Below are 16,621 nucleotides of genomic sequence, written 5' to 3' on the forward strand. Positions count from 1 at the left end.
TTATTTTAGAGGTCTGTGGAAATGTTCTAAGCACGACTTTGTTGTTTTTTTTTAATGTTTTTAATGTACAAGCACACTGCTTCTTCCTAAGTCATTATTTTAAAAAGAGCAAAGAAAGTGGGTCCTGAGACATTTCACCATATTTTTAAGTTGGTTTTAATGCATGCACTGAAGCCCTGAACATTTCTAGACTTCGCCCAACAGAGGTGTGAAAATGCAAATGTCAGTTTCTTTTAGATGAGATTAGAACCTCTTTAACCTGCCGGCTCTCTAATAAAAAGTCAGCGTGGTTTCAACTGTGCCTTAACACCACCGTGTTCTGTGAATTCTGTACAGACAGCACTTTCACCCAAGCCAAACATAAGTCTGAAATGGACTATCTGTGTGTGACACAACAGTCCAGGCCTGTAAACAACTTAACTTAAAACTGAAGCTCCATCAGATCCATGTTCTCACGGTTCACTGAATCTCAAATCTGCCAATCTTTAGAACATTTTCTGCTCTCCAAAACTCTAATTTACATAAATAATTTAACATATGTAATGAGTTTTGTTTCCTTTTGCTCATTGAAATCTGAGGCAGTGTTTGAACATGAATATTTCAAGAAATATTAAAGATAAAAGCCTGACATTTTCACTGGTCTTTTTTTTTTTTTAGCATCAAAACAGAAAAAAAATCAGGCTGATCTGTAAAGTCTCATATTTGAGCGCAAACTACTCAAAAACTCCACAATGCAAAAGACAAACAGTGACTTCTGTATTTCACAATATTGCAAAAATAAAGAATGTAGAAAACTTTTTAACACAGAATTCTCTGAAGAAAATGTTATTTTCATGAATCTTTATGCTGGACTGGGCACATATCACAAGTTGTAGCACAAAAACAAAAGTATTAATAGATGGTATAATCTGAATGGATTGTACTCTAATTATAACTGTGAAGATAATAATTCATGTTTTTAAATATGTGCAGATTTTCCATTTTAGCCGTGTTCTACAAACCCAAAAAATATATGGTGAAGTGTTTGATGTATGAAGCTAAAAGCTTCACAGCAATACGTCTAAATTTTTGAACTTTGAACCTTTTTTTGTTTGCTTTGTTTGATTTTGAGCAAAAGGTGTTAATTTGAGATTTTAATTATCCAAAGTAAAAATAGATTTAAAAAAAAAAAAAAAAAAAGAATTGAGCTTTGAGAAAAATTAAAACTAACTGAAAATTATTTTGTGAACTTTTAAGACACCTTAGTTTGGCAAAATTTGCTATCACACCTTGCTCGAAGACGCTTTGTGTTTATTGATGCTTTGGATGTTTACAAGTCTGTGAGGCAAATTCTTTCCAAAATGTCTGTGTTTGTACTGTAATACACGGACTGGTTTTCCTAAATCTTGGATATTTCCTGCATACAATATTAATTAAAACAACTGAACTAATAAAAACTCAATTAAAACAAAACGTTTTAAAACAAGGAAAACTAAACTGAAACTGAAGTGAAATAAAAACAAAAAATGAAATAAAAAATATGAATTAATAAGAAAATTCAAAACTATAATGATTCTGCATCAGCCTGATTGTATCATGTATTATTCCCTGAGACAAATATGTGATTGTAGGCTAATAGCCTACACGCACACACCTACGGTCCTCCACAAGAAATAAATTTGCTTGGCATTCACAGAGCAGCCCCGTCTCCTACCAGCTGCTCGTACAGTTCCTTAGATCTACAGTTTTACAGTAAGTTGTGCGTCGTAACCCCGGCAGTTTTTAAAAACAGCTCAGTGATACACAAAGCCTCTCTCTGAACAAACACAGCTTTGCTCATTGTTTACCTCAGCTGCGAACCTCTCACTGAATGTGGGTAAACTGCAAACACGAGCAGCGTAACATGCTTGCGATAGGATGGTTCATAGTCTGTTTGTCTCTCCTTTAGTAACAGTGTTCAAGGTCGGTGTATAAACACAAGGCCATCCTGATTACAACAAACAAAGCAGCAGATATTCGAGCTTGTAGTCTCTTCTCTGCGCCCCCTTCGCTTGGGGTAAACGTGTCAGATGTTGACATTTAAATTTTACATTTTTCAGATTCTTTCATTTAAAGAAACTTTTAGAATGTTCTTGCTGTTAATCGAGGATTCTGGCATTCTGCGTCTCTGTCTGTACTTCACCTTAACCCCACTTTTCTTAAAACTTGGCAGGTTGGGGACACAAGTAATTTCTCGCTGTTGTTAGGCAACATCGCAACGGCCTCACTCAGGTCGTGACATTGTCTGCAACCTTATAATGACATCACAAGTCCAGATAACACAGTTTATAAATAAACCTTCACTGTCTGCAACATCAGATTACACTGGGGGGGGTTGCTTTCTTATCAACTGTGTTCAGTATGGTGGTGGGAGAGGGCTTGAGAAGAGAAGGTGAACTTTTGAAAGTTTATTGAAAGTAAAGTAGTCTTGTAAATGGCTGAAATCATGTTACCATCAGCCTTTGTTTATTTCCCATCTGAGGGTACAATGCCCTGCAAATTGCAGCCTCGGGCCACTGCAGCCAAGCAGGGGAGCCTTGAGTTTACCCAGACCACTTGACAAACAGATGCCAGGAAAAGTGACCCATGTGTTCTCACTGTACTTCAAAGCCTTGACAATATCAATTGCTGGCTGTCTCAAAACCTTTCAAAGCTTAATGATGATAACTTTGATGTTTTAGTTATTAAATCCACTACCCTGACCCACAGTACGCTAAGCCTTTTGTCCAAAAATGTCAAGCAATCTACTCATAACCAGTGATTTTCAACACTGAGCTGTGTTTCAATGCTCAAGTTGAAAAAAAATGCCCACTACACTGACTCCAGATAATTCAGAATGTGGCTGGATTTTAACTGGCACCAGGATATGTCAGTATATTACTCCAGTATTAGGAAGTTTACACTGGTTGGCTGTTAAATTTCATGTCTATTCTAAAAGCTTACTAATGACTTGCATTAAATTACAATGCTCCAAATCATATGAAAGAATTGTTTGGCCTCTATATGCCTGGATGGCTATTTTTATTGTTGAATGGGGCTGGTTTGTCCAAGGTCTCACCTAGTAAACAAAGGTCAGCAGGCCTTTGTTGTTAGGGCTCCCAAACTGTGGAACAGCCTTCCCACCAATATCAGGATGCCACTTATTGTCTTATAAGTGGCAGAGATGAGCGTTCTCCAAAGGGTGGCTGGCCCCTCAAAGAGATAGGCGGAGGAGTTCGGCCATCTGGGAGGGGTTTAGACCAGAGCTGCTACTCCATCAAAAGGAGCCAGTTGAGGTGGTTCGGGATCTGACAAGGATGATTCCTGGGTGAGGAGTTCTGGGCATGTCCCACATGGATTGATTGTGGCATTCATTTAAACGCTGACACAGTAAGGCTGGCTGCTTATGATTGAAACACTCAAAGAAAAAATACGTTTGAAGGACTTTTATATTTGTCAGCGTTGCTGAGTGCTTCAAGTTTCCAAGCAGTCTCTGCAAACTTTACAGACTGAATGCACAAACACACCTCCACACAGACACAAAACAATAATTCACTTCGTGTTGAAAGTCCCCTAAGCCACTCCTGACATTTCACAGGTCTTTCAATTAAAATGTTTTATACAAATTTATTCAGCACCCATTCCTTCCACTAAGCTCGTCTGTGTTCATCATCAGAGACACATTATAATTAAGGTCATAAGGACATTGGGTTGTACTCAGAAGTTTATATATGTGGATGTTGGGCATAAATGGCATAGTAATTTTGGGCTTTTAATGATTTCTTTGAACTCTTCTTTTTCCAGGGTGGACCGATTGTACAGTCTACATCTTTAATGACTTAACGAAACAAGAATTGTGGTGCATAAGTTTGATTTAATTTGGATTTTCTCTAATGCACACAGGGTCAAAAGTCTACAAACACTTGTGAATATATAGACTTATTTACATTCTTTAGTAAGTTGTACTGAAGTTGTGTGTCTTTTATCATGACAAAGCCAAGGCCCATTAACTTCTCATTAGTGATCATCACTGACTGCATCTGCTTGTTTCTCTTTGCCAGCATAAAAATAATTTGTTTAACAGCGCTCAGCTCTGGGGCCATTTTACTGCCAGTGGTTGTGGTACAATGCACAAAGTAGAATAACTATTTTTTCAGTTTCACCTCACATCAACAGTTAGACAGTTGAAACTGGGACACAACTGGATGTTCCAACAGGACAATGATCCCAAACATGCATCAAAACTGGTTTTGGAATGGATAAAATAGCATTAAGATTCTGGAATATTCTTCTCAAAGCCCCGACCTCAACCTTATGGAAAATTTGTGGACTATAGTTAAAAGTCAGGTCCATGCCAGAAAAGTAGCCAATTTAAATAAACACTACCAATTCTTCCTCGAAGAGTGATCAAATATCCAGCCAGAAGGTTGTTGACGACTATCAAAAACATCTGGTCATGGTGAAACTTGGGAGCAAATAAAACCAAATTTCAAACTTGTTCAACTAATTGTTGTTTTTTAAGTCATTAAAGTTTTATGCTGTTCAATCACTTCATTCTGAAAAAAGAACAGTTCACAGAAATCACTAAAAGCCCAAAATTAACATGAAATTCAAAATGAGTGTAATGTAAGCTTCTGACCGAAGCCGAACGTTCTTGTGACCATGTAAGTCACTTTGTCGTTGCTATTGGCTTTTTGTGAGGAGAGACATGACCTCTAAAATCTAAAGCCCTTTTCCCAACCGCTTGTGCATTAATTATGAGCATGCATGGTCATACATGCTCATGGAGCAGTAATTAAATAATTAAATGGAGAAAAGCCCGTAAGTTGGTTCAAGCATGCAAATAAAGTTTCTCCTCTGAGGACTGCCTACTAGCGTGTTTGTGTTATTTGACACTGTGTAGTCAAATGTCATTCTAAATTGGTGCTGATGTGAGTGTGTGCGCTTATCTGTCTCAGCCCTGTGATTGACGAGCAAACTGACCGAGGGGTACCCTGCCTTTTTAAGCTTTCAACTTCCCTTCAATTGAAGTTGAATAAGTGGTGGAGAAAATTGGTGGATGGACTTGTAATTGAAAGGCAGCAGCAGTACAGTTAAAATGAGCTTCATATTTGTGCAAGGTCTTCTTTTCTGTATTGACTAAGATCAAATTAAAGGAGAGAAAAAGCCTGAAAAACTGTGTTTAATCACTGCAGTCTTCTCCCGCCCCTAAGAATGACAAAGGTTATTTTTCTTCCATTAAACTTATTAGAAAAACCCTAATTTATGCAAGTCTTTCCACTGCGTGATGGAAAAATTGCTTGCTATGGATTAAGCATCTTTAACATTTTTTTAAAAAATTCAAAAACAGCTGATAGCATAATGCTCTGCACAATTAGCGTAATCTTGTTCGACACCAGCACCTATCTCCTAAAATTGGCTCTTTACTGATATAATAGTGCTATGCAGTCCACTTATCAACTTTGTTACGGAAAACAAATGTATAAAATGCTGACTATACGAAACTAACATTCAATGTTCATGTTAAATAAATATCTACACATACGACTCTGTGGAAAAGTAACTAACTCTGATTAAATCACTCTTTCACTATATATGGCCAGGCCTGGATATCGAAAATGTTAAAAAGCCATTTCTAAGGCTTTGGTATAGAGCAGGGGTGTCAAACTCAAATACACAGTGGGCCAAAATTCAAAACTGGAACAAGGTCGCGGGCTAACATTAATATTTATTGTAAAAAAAATCTTCCTCCAGATATATGAATGATTCTTTTCTTATGGACTCAAACAAGTTTTGCTGAAAAACTGAATATGGAACAAGCAAAGCTTAATACTAAACAATATATATATTAGCTGTATAATACCAGTAGGCCAGCTCTAATAATAATTTGGTATGGCTTCGCGGGCCAAATGTAATTAGGCTGTGGGCCAAATTTGGCCCACGGGCCAGAGTTTGACACCTATGGTATAGAGTGACCCACAGTGAGAGCCATTACCCACAATTACAGAAATCTTGAAACAGTAGTGAACCTGCTGAGGAGTGGAGTACTCTAATAGTTCATCAATGACTCATCCAGGATGTCACAGAAGAACCCAGAACAACATCAAAGAAATGCAGACCTCACTTGCCTCGTTTAAGGCCAGAGTTCAGGAGAGCTGACCAAACCACTACTGACCAAAAAAGCCCCAAAGGTTTGTTTCACATCTTCCAAAAAAAAAGACTAAAAGTAAAATATTCTGTGGACTGACGAAACAAAAGCTGAACTTTTTGGGAGGTTTGAGTCTAATACAGCATTTCATATAAAGATAACCTTAACAACAGGTGGAGGTAGTGTGATGGTCTGGGTCTGCTTCAGGATGACTTGCTGTAATTATTAGAACCACTAACTCTCCTCTCCGCCAGGAAATCGTAAAGGAGAATGTCTGACCATCATTTTGTGCTCTAAAAGTCAAGCTCACTGGAGTCATGCAGCAGGAAGATGATCCAAAACACACCAGCAAGTCCAACTTTTAATGGCTAAAAAAATAAATAAATAAACATCCATCCATCGGTGCACACAAGACACCCAAACACTATGGCACCTCCTGTAGGTGGTGGGCCTGCAGGAGGATGGGCTCATGTCCCTTTTCATGCTGCGCCCATCCGGGCCCCATGGAATAAGGCCTCAGGCACCCTACCTATGCCTGGCTCCAGGGCAGGGCCCCAGTCTTCTGAATCATTCTTTGTCTGGTCCCTCACCCAGGACCAGTTTGCCATGGGCAAAAGCACCCAGAAAACATAGCCCCTGGGATCCCTGGGATATACAAACCCTTCTACCACAATAAGGCAGCAATTCGCAGAGGGGAAATAAATAGATAAATAACTACTACGGTTTTCCACAAAGATATACCAAAACGAAAGTATCGACAGCTATTTACATCAAAACACCAAACTATTTACAACCGGGGGGGAAGATCGCGACCATGACAAACTGAAACACAGGGCTTAAATACATAGACGGAGCAATCAGGGAATGGACCACAGGAGGGAAACACAGCTGGGGCAAATCAGAACTGACAAGACAAGGAAGCGTAAACTGAACACACTAAGATACAGACCTTCAAAGTAAAACAGGCAACATAACAGTCACGCCTAAAACAAAACACTGACAACACCGAATCGTAACAGTTCCCCCCACCCAAAAATCAAACATTTAAAACATGTAACCCCAAAGAAAATGTTTGATTCATGCCCAGCGCATACGGCACCGGCTGCTGTTCTGCAGGCGACGCTGATGGCTGGACAGGCCCCTTGGATCCTCCAGTGGAAACGGAAGGCTGGAGCGGTCCCTCGGACCCCCCAGCGAAGACGACGAAGGCTGGAGCGGTCCCTCGGACCCCCCAGCGAAGGTGGATGAAAGCTGGAGCGGTCCCTCGGACCCTCCAGCGAAGACAGACGGAAGGCTGAAGCGCTCCCTCCCTCTGACCCAACAGTGAAGACAGACGGAAGGCTGAAGCGGTCCCTCGGACCCACCAGTGAAGACAGACGGAAGGCTGGAGCGGTCCCCCCGGACCCTGCAGCGAAGGCGGACGAAGGCTGGAGCGGTCCCTCGGACCCACCAGCGAAGACAGACGGAAGGCTGAAGCGGCCCCTCCCTCGGACCCTCCAGCGAAGGCAAACGATGAGAGAGAGCAAAATAAGACATTTATTTACATCAAAACACCAAACTATTTACAACCAGGGGGGAAGATCGCGACCATGACAAACTGAAACACAGGGCTTAAATACATAGAGGGAGCAATCGGGGAATGGACAACAGGAGGGAAACACAGCTGGGGCAAATCAGAACTGACGAGACAAGGAAGCGTGCTTAAAAATGTGTCTGAAATTTTAAAAAAAAAAATCTGCAGAGTAGGACAAAATTCCTCCACAGCCATGTGAAAGACTCACTGTACACTCAGTTATAAGGTTTGGGTTACTTTTTCACACAGTAACCCACATGTGGCCCTTTTCACACAGGGCCACATAGGTTTAAATAAATTAAATATCCTTTAAAAACTGCCGTTCGCATTTACTCAGGTTATCTCTGTCTAATAACAACATTTTTTTGATGACCTGAAACGAGTGACAAATATGCAAAAAAAAAAAAAAACTGGGGAGAAAGCTGTACTGTTTTTTTTACAGCACTGTGTTATAATACTTAAATAAAAACAGATAAGCAAGCTACAGTGTAGCGCCGGTAACATGAGAGAATAAACGAGAAACAGCACAGAGGCGGGACGCTGCAGTTGTTATGTCCTTGCTGTGGATAAATTGCGTGTTGAACATGTGCCACTGGGATGTGAGCTAATTAGCCAAGGTTGAGTGGGACCCTGGGGGTGGGTTAACGTGTAGGGAGGAGGGAGGAGAAGAGGGAGAGGCAGCCAAGGTCAAACCCATGAGTGCTACCAAATCCATACAGCACAATGGTCCCTCTGTGCCACTCTGAGGGGTTCATTTGATTCAGTCTCTTCATTACTTAAGACCATCTTCACTTCAGCAATACACGCCTTCATTCTAGTTATCTCTGCCTGCACTCCTGTAGTTGGTCTAAAAGGTAGCATCTTAAATTACCAGCGATACAAATGCATAAATGCCTCACATGACTCCTGTGTATCCCATTTACTCGCCTTCATGCCTGCACCGCACACCTGTCCTTGCTTTTCATCTCTGTCTGTCCTTTGATCTATTTATTTCATAACAATGTCACACTCCTTTGTCTCACATGTAGAGCCTATAAAGAAAACGCAGGTAAGGCATGCATGCATAAATGCATGTGCATATTGCAATACTAGGAAATGCAGCTGAGTGAAATATGAAATACCGTAGCAAAGAAGAAATAATTTATGTCCCTCCTATCTCATTCTTTATTGGTCTCACGGTGACTACAGTATGAATATTTTGCCGGCATATCGGGGACAGGGTCATGTTTGCATAAAGAGGTAAATTATGACACCAATAACAATGCCGGCGTGCCACAAAGGGACGTAGGAGTGGGTGAGGGTAGAGGGGCTGAGATGTTGGACGGATCAAGGCAAGTAAAATGTAGCTGATAGGTGAAATACATTTAGAAAGAAATTGGTTTCCTGTTTGAGAGATAAAACACATTATTTTTTATTCACATCCCTAAAAATTCTCATTAAATTTGGCAGCGAGGCATTCTTTTCTTCAACTTACTCACCTTGAACAACAAAGACGTTTTCAAATTTCTGTAAGTGAGTCGCCGGCAGGCAGTGAGTCATGCTGTCTGACTTTGCTTTGCTTCCTTGATAATTGTGCAGTTAAAGATCTGCAAGGCCTTGAAAATGCAACATTTTCAATCTTTCAATATTCCAAACTCAAAGCATTAAACTTTCTTTTTTGAAGTGCATCAAAATTAATCACCCTCCTTCTCTTTCTTTTATCAACGGCTGTAGTTACATTTGGCAGATAAAGACTTAGTGTTGCTGTTAATTAAACAAGGAAAAGGTGCAGGGATAGCTCAGTAGGTAGGGTGGTGGCCCCGTGATCGGAAGGTTGGGCGTTCAAATCCACTAAACGGCTACCATGAGGTACACCTGAGCAAAGTACCGTCCCTACACACGGCTCCCCGGGCGCCCAATGGCTGCCCGCTTCACTGAGTAAATGGGTTAAATTTCAATAAAATATATAAGAAAAAAAGTGTATCTGTACTTGGAAAGTGACCTGACTTCAAGCAGCTGACACCTTAGCTGTAGAATTTTCTTGTCTTTTGTTTTTTAAATACTTTTCTCTACCCTGCATGAGATCCTAAGCTCTATTGCTTATTGTGATTTCTTAACTTTTAGGGACTGTCTTTGATTAAGTTATATGGGGGTGGGTGCCGAGTTTGGCAGGTGATTGCTACCTGCCAAACTTGGCGCCCCGTTCTCTTTACAGGTAAGAGCAGGTTCAGACTTAAGAGTCTGATGAATGATGTGATGCCTGCAACATTATCTATGAAGTGAACAGGGTACCAGTGGGCAACCTGCCAGTTCTGGTGTTCTCTAGTTAATTTCAGTCGAGCTAAAGAGCGCGGGGCTGGGAGAACTGGCTCCACCGGAGGACCTCCCACCTTCATCTGATTATTTCAGTTTGGTCACAAACATACACATGAGCAGCCCGGTCATTTTGTAGGGTTCTGGCAATGCTCCTCATATTGTGCTGCCAGGTTAATGGTCTTCTGTGGCCCTCTCCACGTCTTCTCATGTAACACCTCATCTCCTGGCATCTCTTCTACGCACTTGAAAGTCATGGGAGACACAGCAGACCTTCTTATGATGTCACTTATGGGTGAGTTGGACTATTGGTGGAACACGAATGGGCTGGAAGTACTGCCCCGTGCTACCAACAATCACAAGGACTCAAGTAAAAAGTAAAACTAGCAAGAAATCAGTCAGGAAGGATAAGCAGAGAGCAATGATCCGTGGCCACCACCTGCAAAACCATTCCCCTTGCAGGGGTTGTCTTGTAGCCACTTTAGGGCCCCTGATTCACAAAGGTTTATTCAAGGCTATATCCGTTTGTATTAACCCCATCTGATAGCATGACAACATGCATGTAAACAAACATTCTTGGTTCTTCAATTACGACCGCTGGCTATAGTTTTAAAGCAAGCCACATTCCGCCTGTATTAATATAATTTTATATCTAGAAGTTCTTTCCAATTACCCTTTATTCTTTTCTGCCTTTTCAAGTTCATCTATTGGCCTTGCTTGGCACATCATTCTGCCTCCTCTCCACACTTTATTTGTATCAGTAATTTTTTTCCTCGCTCTTCAGGGTGTTGCTTTCTATACATGTTTTCTTTTGCCAAGGCCAAGGCCTCCTCTAAATGCCTGCTGAACTTGATGAACTTCCTGTTTATATGAGGCAATCTTTGCCAGGCTACCTTGGCATCTCTTACATTGGTCGCTACATGTTATATGTAGTAAACACCATATCTTATTTTAGCTTTTGACTCTGTATGTTATGGGTTAGAAAAGACAGCTCATTCTCACTCCCAGCTTGGTGCATACTATGTCAAGATGTTATATATAAATGCAAGAGACAACAGCATTGTTTTCTGACACACGGGGATACCTTTTAAGCATACCCCTTTAGCATGTTTTTCATACTGCCAACTGTAAAATAAAGTTTTCTTCATCTTACAGTTCATCTATACTATTCCTGCAATGTGAAGCTGAATAATCGCTGCAACTTGTGTCTTTCCTTGTTCAAGTAAAGAATTTGTTTATTTGTATTATAACATATCTGAATATCTGCAATCACAGCATTTTAAGATGGTGAAAGGTGTACCCTTAGGCACCCTCCCTGATTCAGACCTTTCTTTCTCCACGTAAATGGCCTTCTTGACTCCCCGCTCAAACCAGCGTTCCTGTGTACATCCTCATCATTGAAAGAGTGTCCACTGGCCTCTAGGTGTAAATGTAGAGACCTAGCCTGACAAGGTGGCTCTTCTATGTTATGGCATCCACTTAAACAGAGGTTGTTTGGTTTCCCCGATGTATAAATCACAGCAATCCTCCTGACACTTACCAGCATACGCTACATTACTCTGTTTGTGTCGGGGAATCTGATCTTTTTTTTTGGCGCAGCGTGTTTTGGGGTTTGAAAGCCAAAGAGATGTAGTGTTTAGACAAAATGCATCTTAGCTGTTCCAATACTTCCAACACATAAGGCGTCACTCAGGATTTTCTTACTTAGGCAGCAGTTGTCCTTCTTCTCTGCTGGATCATCTGGCGCTTTCTTCAGGTGCCTTCCCAGCTTTGACAAATGTCCAGCTAGGATAATGATATTTACTCAGGGCCTTCTTGATATGATGTTCTTGTTTGTTTGATCAGTGGTTGTTGATCAATGGTCATGACAATTTGCATATTAATGACCAAGAGACCTCACAAACCATTGTTCATCAGTGGTGCTAGTTTCAGTCATCATGTAAATCTACTGTTTATAAGTTTGGGGAAACCTGCAGTCAGCTGAGACTGGGATTTTTGGGATTTCTTGTATGAATGTATGTGTGTGTGTGTGATTGGGTGACGAAGCTTGTAGTAGAAAAGCGCTATATAAGTACCAGGCCACTTACCATTTATACTCAACTATGGGCTTGTCTACCTGTCGCAGATTTCAGTAGCTTGATTACTGCCAACCTTGTCTTTCACACACTCACAACAGAGCGTCACTGACTTCACGCAACAAAGTAGCAACCTTCAGCGTTAAAAAATGAAGCTTGGCAGCGCTGAAACCAGCTGTTCCTGTACTTGAGGCTGGATCCAAGAACAAACAGACTCCCATCGTAACAGGAGAAAGAAGCCTGTTTATTCCATCATGGATGGTTTGGGAAGCAACTCTCTGTTTGCTCTCTTGGATCAAGTAAGGCCTGTCATTACTGCTTCTTAGTTGAGAGAATACATCTGACAGCCTTTGTTATGACTTGGGACCCACAGGAGAGGATCGGAATAGTGTTTTGAATATACCTTTGACCTTTGAGAGACACGATCTGTTTTCCATATCACGGTGATTAAAAAGCTTTTAGCAAGTCATCCTCAGCTCCTTAAAGGCCCAGCAGACACAATGAAACATCCCCTAGCAGTAGTGTCACTACTCGGCACTCAGAGTGTCTGGATGATCTGTCCAGGAGAAAAAAAAACAATGTTGTGTTGAAAATATATTGATAATATCCCATTTCACATGATTTGTACGAATCTATAAAACATCAAAATCAGACAAGATAGAAGACATCAAGATATTTGATGACTATACCCTAAGTTTTGAGTTAGAAAATCAGCTGTTCATCCAGCTGGAACATTGTAGGCTCAAGAAGAACACCATATCACCCAGAGGGAGATTGGTCAAAGGCTCCCCTGCTGATGGTGAACATTCTCCCAGAGATTGTGGAAACCTGTGTGTTGCTTAATAAGCCAGCCTGTGAAATGCAACTTCAGAAAATGTGAGCCAGTGAGTTTTTACTGCCTATTCCGGAGGGACCTACAACCTCTGATTCTGAATAACAAGAAAGTAGAACCCCATACTATTGAAATACATGAAAAAAGGGGGGGAAACTGAAAGCAAAAAGCTAATATAGTGCTAGAGACGTCTGCAGAGAGAGAGGAAAAAAGAGTTATGACAACAAAGTAAGGCATTCTGGGAAAAGAGGAAAGGCAACCACATCCTAATTAGAAACATCACGCCCTGGTGCACTACAGGCACGCTTGGTTGTCACTAGAAAAACTGAAAAGTTGTCTATCTGGTAAAGAGAAAGCTTCCAATTTATGAATTTGTACATGCGCAGAATATTGCATCATTGCCTCCAGCTTTCATGTAACCATGAAAATACTTGTGCCTGATCAAAGGAAAAGTACAAAAGAAAAGATTTTTATGAAACACAAGTGCATCGGCGCAACCTGAAAGCAGCAGTGAATGAAGACGACTGTGGTGATACCTGCCAGTATACCGCTGGTAGCAAAGCAGATTCAAGCAGATGAAAGCACAATGTCAGCTGACACAAAGGATGCTTACAACTTCAAAAAATAAAATGTAAAAAATAATAAGAAATATGGCTGAGCAGAGACAAGAAGATTTGGAGGACACTGTGTCATCAGCCAGTCAAAGCAAGCATGGAAACATCTGTGTTTTTTAAACTCTCATCACACAACTTAGTACCAACACTTGCCATGCAGAATTAAACTTGAAGCACTATGTCTTTATCGTCAACCAGATACTGACCACAGAGCGCTCATTCCATCGTTTATGAGACAGTTTCCAGAACAGCAGTCACTGAATAACATTTCCCAGAACAGCTTTCACACATTTCATGGACTGTTTTGAAAATCAGATTGTATTCACATGAACTTGGACTGCATAGTATGATTTACCACAGGAGCTGCTGAGCCAGCTCTAAACTGCAATCAGGATCTTGTGCACATCCATCATACTCTGATGTGGCGCAGCCAGAAAGCAGTGCAGAAACTGACTACAGCAAACAGTGGAGAGCAAACAGAGCAGCAAGGACGAGGGGGGCTACATTCGATCACCTGTGATTAAGGTATTATGTAAGAACAAAAAAACTGCATCGTTACAGATATCCAACATCTTGTATGGGATTTTTTCACCTTCCCTCCAGCCAAGGTTGAAGAGCTGTTTACACCAAAACTACCAGATACAGCAGCTTCTATCCTTAAACTATCACGCTCATACATAACTGACCAGTATCAAGATTTATACATTGAAGGCTCACTTTCATTCATGACGTACACTATATGGTCACTGTATATAGTATAATTGCTGACCATGTGCATTCCTTTATGGTCACGGTGGTACCCATCTTCTGATGGCTGCATGTCTCAAAGCTCCAACCATGTCAAACTGGTTTCTTCCACATGTGAATGAGTTCACTGTACTTAAATGGCCTACACGGTCACCAGATCTTGAGATGAGGTGGAGAGATGTGACAGTTTCACATCATGGATGTTGTGAAACTGATAAATGAGCAGCTGTAACTGGAAGGTCGCCGGTTCGATCCCCGGGCTCTCTGTCCTGGTTGCTGTGTCCTTGGGTAAGACACTTTACCCTCCCGCCTACTGGTGTTGGCCAGAGGGGGCGATGGCACGATATGGCAGCCTCGCTTCTGTCAGTTTACCCCAGGGCAGCTGTGGCTACAACTGTAGCTTGCCTCCACCAGTGTGTGAATGAATGGTGGCATTGTAAAGCGCTTTGGGTGCCTTGAAAAGTGCTATATAAATCCAATCCATTATTATTATAAAGAATTAAGGTTGTTCTGAAGTAGTAGCAACATGTGCCTAAAAAAAGTGTCTGACAAGTTGTGTAGTGTTTGCTATGTGAGCCGCCACACACAGCTGCACTCTGTATTCATTATCTTATTCATTATTATCTGTATATTGCTTGTATATTGTGTATTGTCTGCCAACATGTGCATTAGCATAGTAAGACACAGGTGTGTGTATAGCAGCCGTTACACACATGATAGGGCATGAGATTTGTATGGTTTGTTTATGTGCGAATTTCAGTATTTATTTGCACATGATGTAGCCTGATGGGGTTTGCCCTCAGAAAGTAAATATTCAGCACAATGGTCAAACTTTTGGTTGTGTTTTGCTTCCGTTACTTTTTACATTAATCAATCAAAGAATACCGTCCATGAAAAATGTACAAGTTTCAAATAAAAAATGCACTTTGTATTTCTTTCCGTGTGTCTTATGCATTATTTTACATGCCAGTTTGAGAACCTATTGTTTGTAGCCTCTTTACAAACCAAAAAGTGAAATTATGTATACTTTTTTCCCCATTTCATTAAAGTCAAATGTTACTGGACTTGTGTGGAAGGATAGATAATAAAAAGACACTGTTGATTTTTTGCTCTGTAAGCTAAACCATCTGACAAACAAATACACAAAGGATGCACAAACTGATAACAACAGAGATGATATAAGAAGGGGTGAAAGAAAATGTTCATCAAAATCTCCAGATGGACAGGTCAGTGTGTGCGCGTGCTGTCACTGACAGTGATCAAAGTCGTAATCAAAGACAAACACATGAGAACACAGTAGTGCTTTGACGAGTGGAGAAGAAAAAAAGAACCTCCAAAAACACTTTGAAGCTACTCTATCTGTGAAATTGAGGAATCTAAAGATGAAAAACAAGGATCGGGTCCACAAATGAATGTTATGTCTCGGAAATCAGAAATACATAATAAGCTATCCAGTAAAGGACAGCGTGTGGGGGAAAATCTGTTTTCAGAGCCACATGCTGTCCACATTCTGAGTTCTGTGATATATACTCAAACATGAACGCATTATGTTTTCCAGCTCTTTGAGAGCCAGATCCTGCTGCACCGCTGTCTCTCAAGGTCGCTCTCTGTCTGCTCCAGCTTAACCAAGGTCACCCGCTTCACTGCGGGCTCTCTGCAGCCTTGAGCAGCTAACCGACCAGGAAATGTGTGTTCTCCCGTTCCACCACGTATATCTCCCAGTGTCAATCAGACAGTTACAGAGCAGGGCTGCCATTTAATGTTCCTGCATGCTGCCTCTTGTTCATTAGGTCAATCCACTGAATATAATCTAAGAAAAAAAAAGGCAATCGCTCAAGCGAAGTTGAGCTTCTGAACAAATGTTAATCGAATTAAGTGCTTCAATACACCAGCTGTAGTCTGAAATGCTTCCACTTGTGTGTGCGTTTACGTGTTTTCCTGCATGCGTGTGAGTCTGTGTGTAAATCTTTGAAGAACCCAAAAGATCTTGACTTTTAGTAGGCGCTAACAAATTATGAAAAGTCACAAAAAGAAATGTAAACATACGTGGCTGTTCCAATTAACAAGGCCGCATAGTAAAAGCTTTTTAAATAAAGGGAAGCCACAGAGTGCGAAAGGCATTAAAGCCACAATAGTGAGAGTGTATCCGGGACCTTGGTTTTGATATAAAATCCCATGGCCTTGCCTCCACTGCTCTCCATGTTAAAAGCTCTTTGTGACAAGGAAATTACTTTATGAACCTCTGAAAGACACTCCAACACTTCAACCTCCCCGTTAGTTTCATTGCTAGGCCATGAGAGAAGTGCATGTGCGTGCATGTGTTTTCACCACTCTCCGTCTGTC

Source organism: Copadichromis virginalis, linkage group LG16, assembly GCF_057382275.1.
Source record: "Copadichromis virginalis isolate Kocher_CV1m ecotype Utaka linkage group LG16, C_Virginalis_male_GT1.1, whole genome shotgun sequence".
Classification (NCBI taxonomy): Eukaryota; Metazoa; Chordata; class Actinopteri; order Cichliformes; family Cichlidae; genus Copadichromis; species Copadichromis virginalis.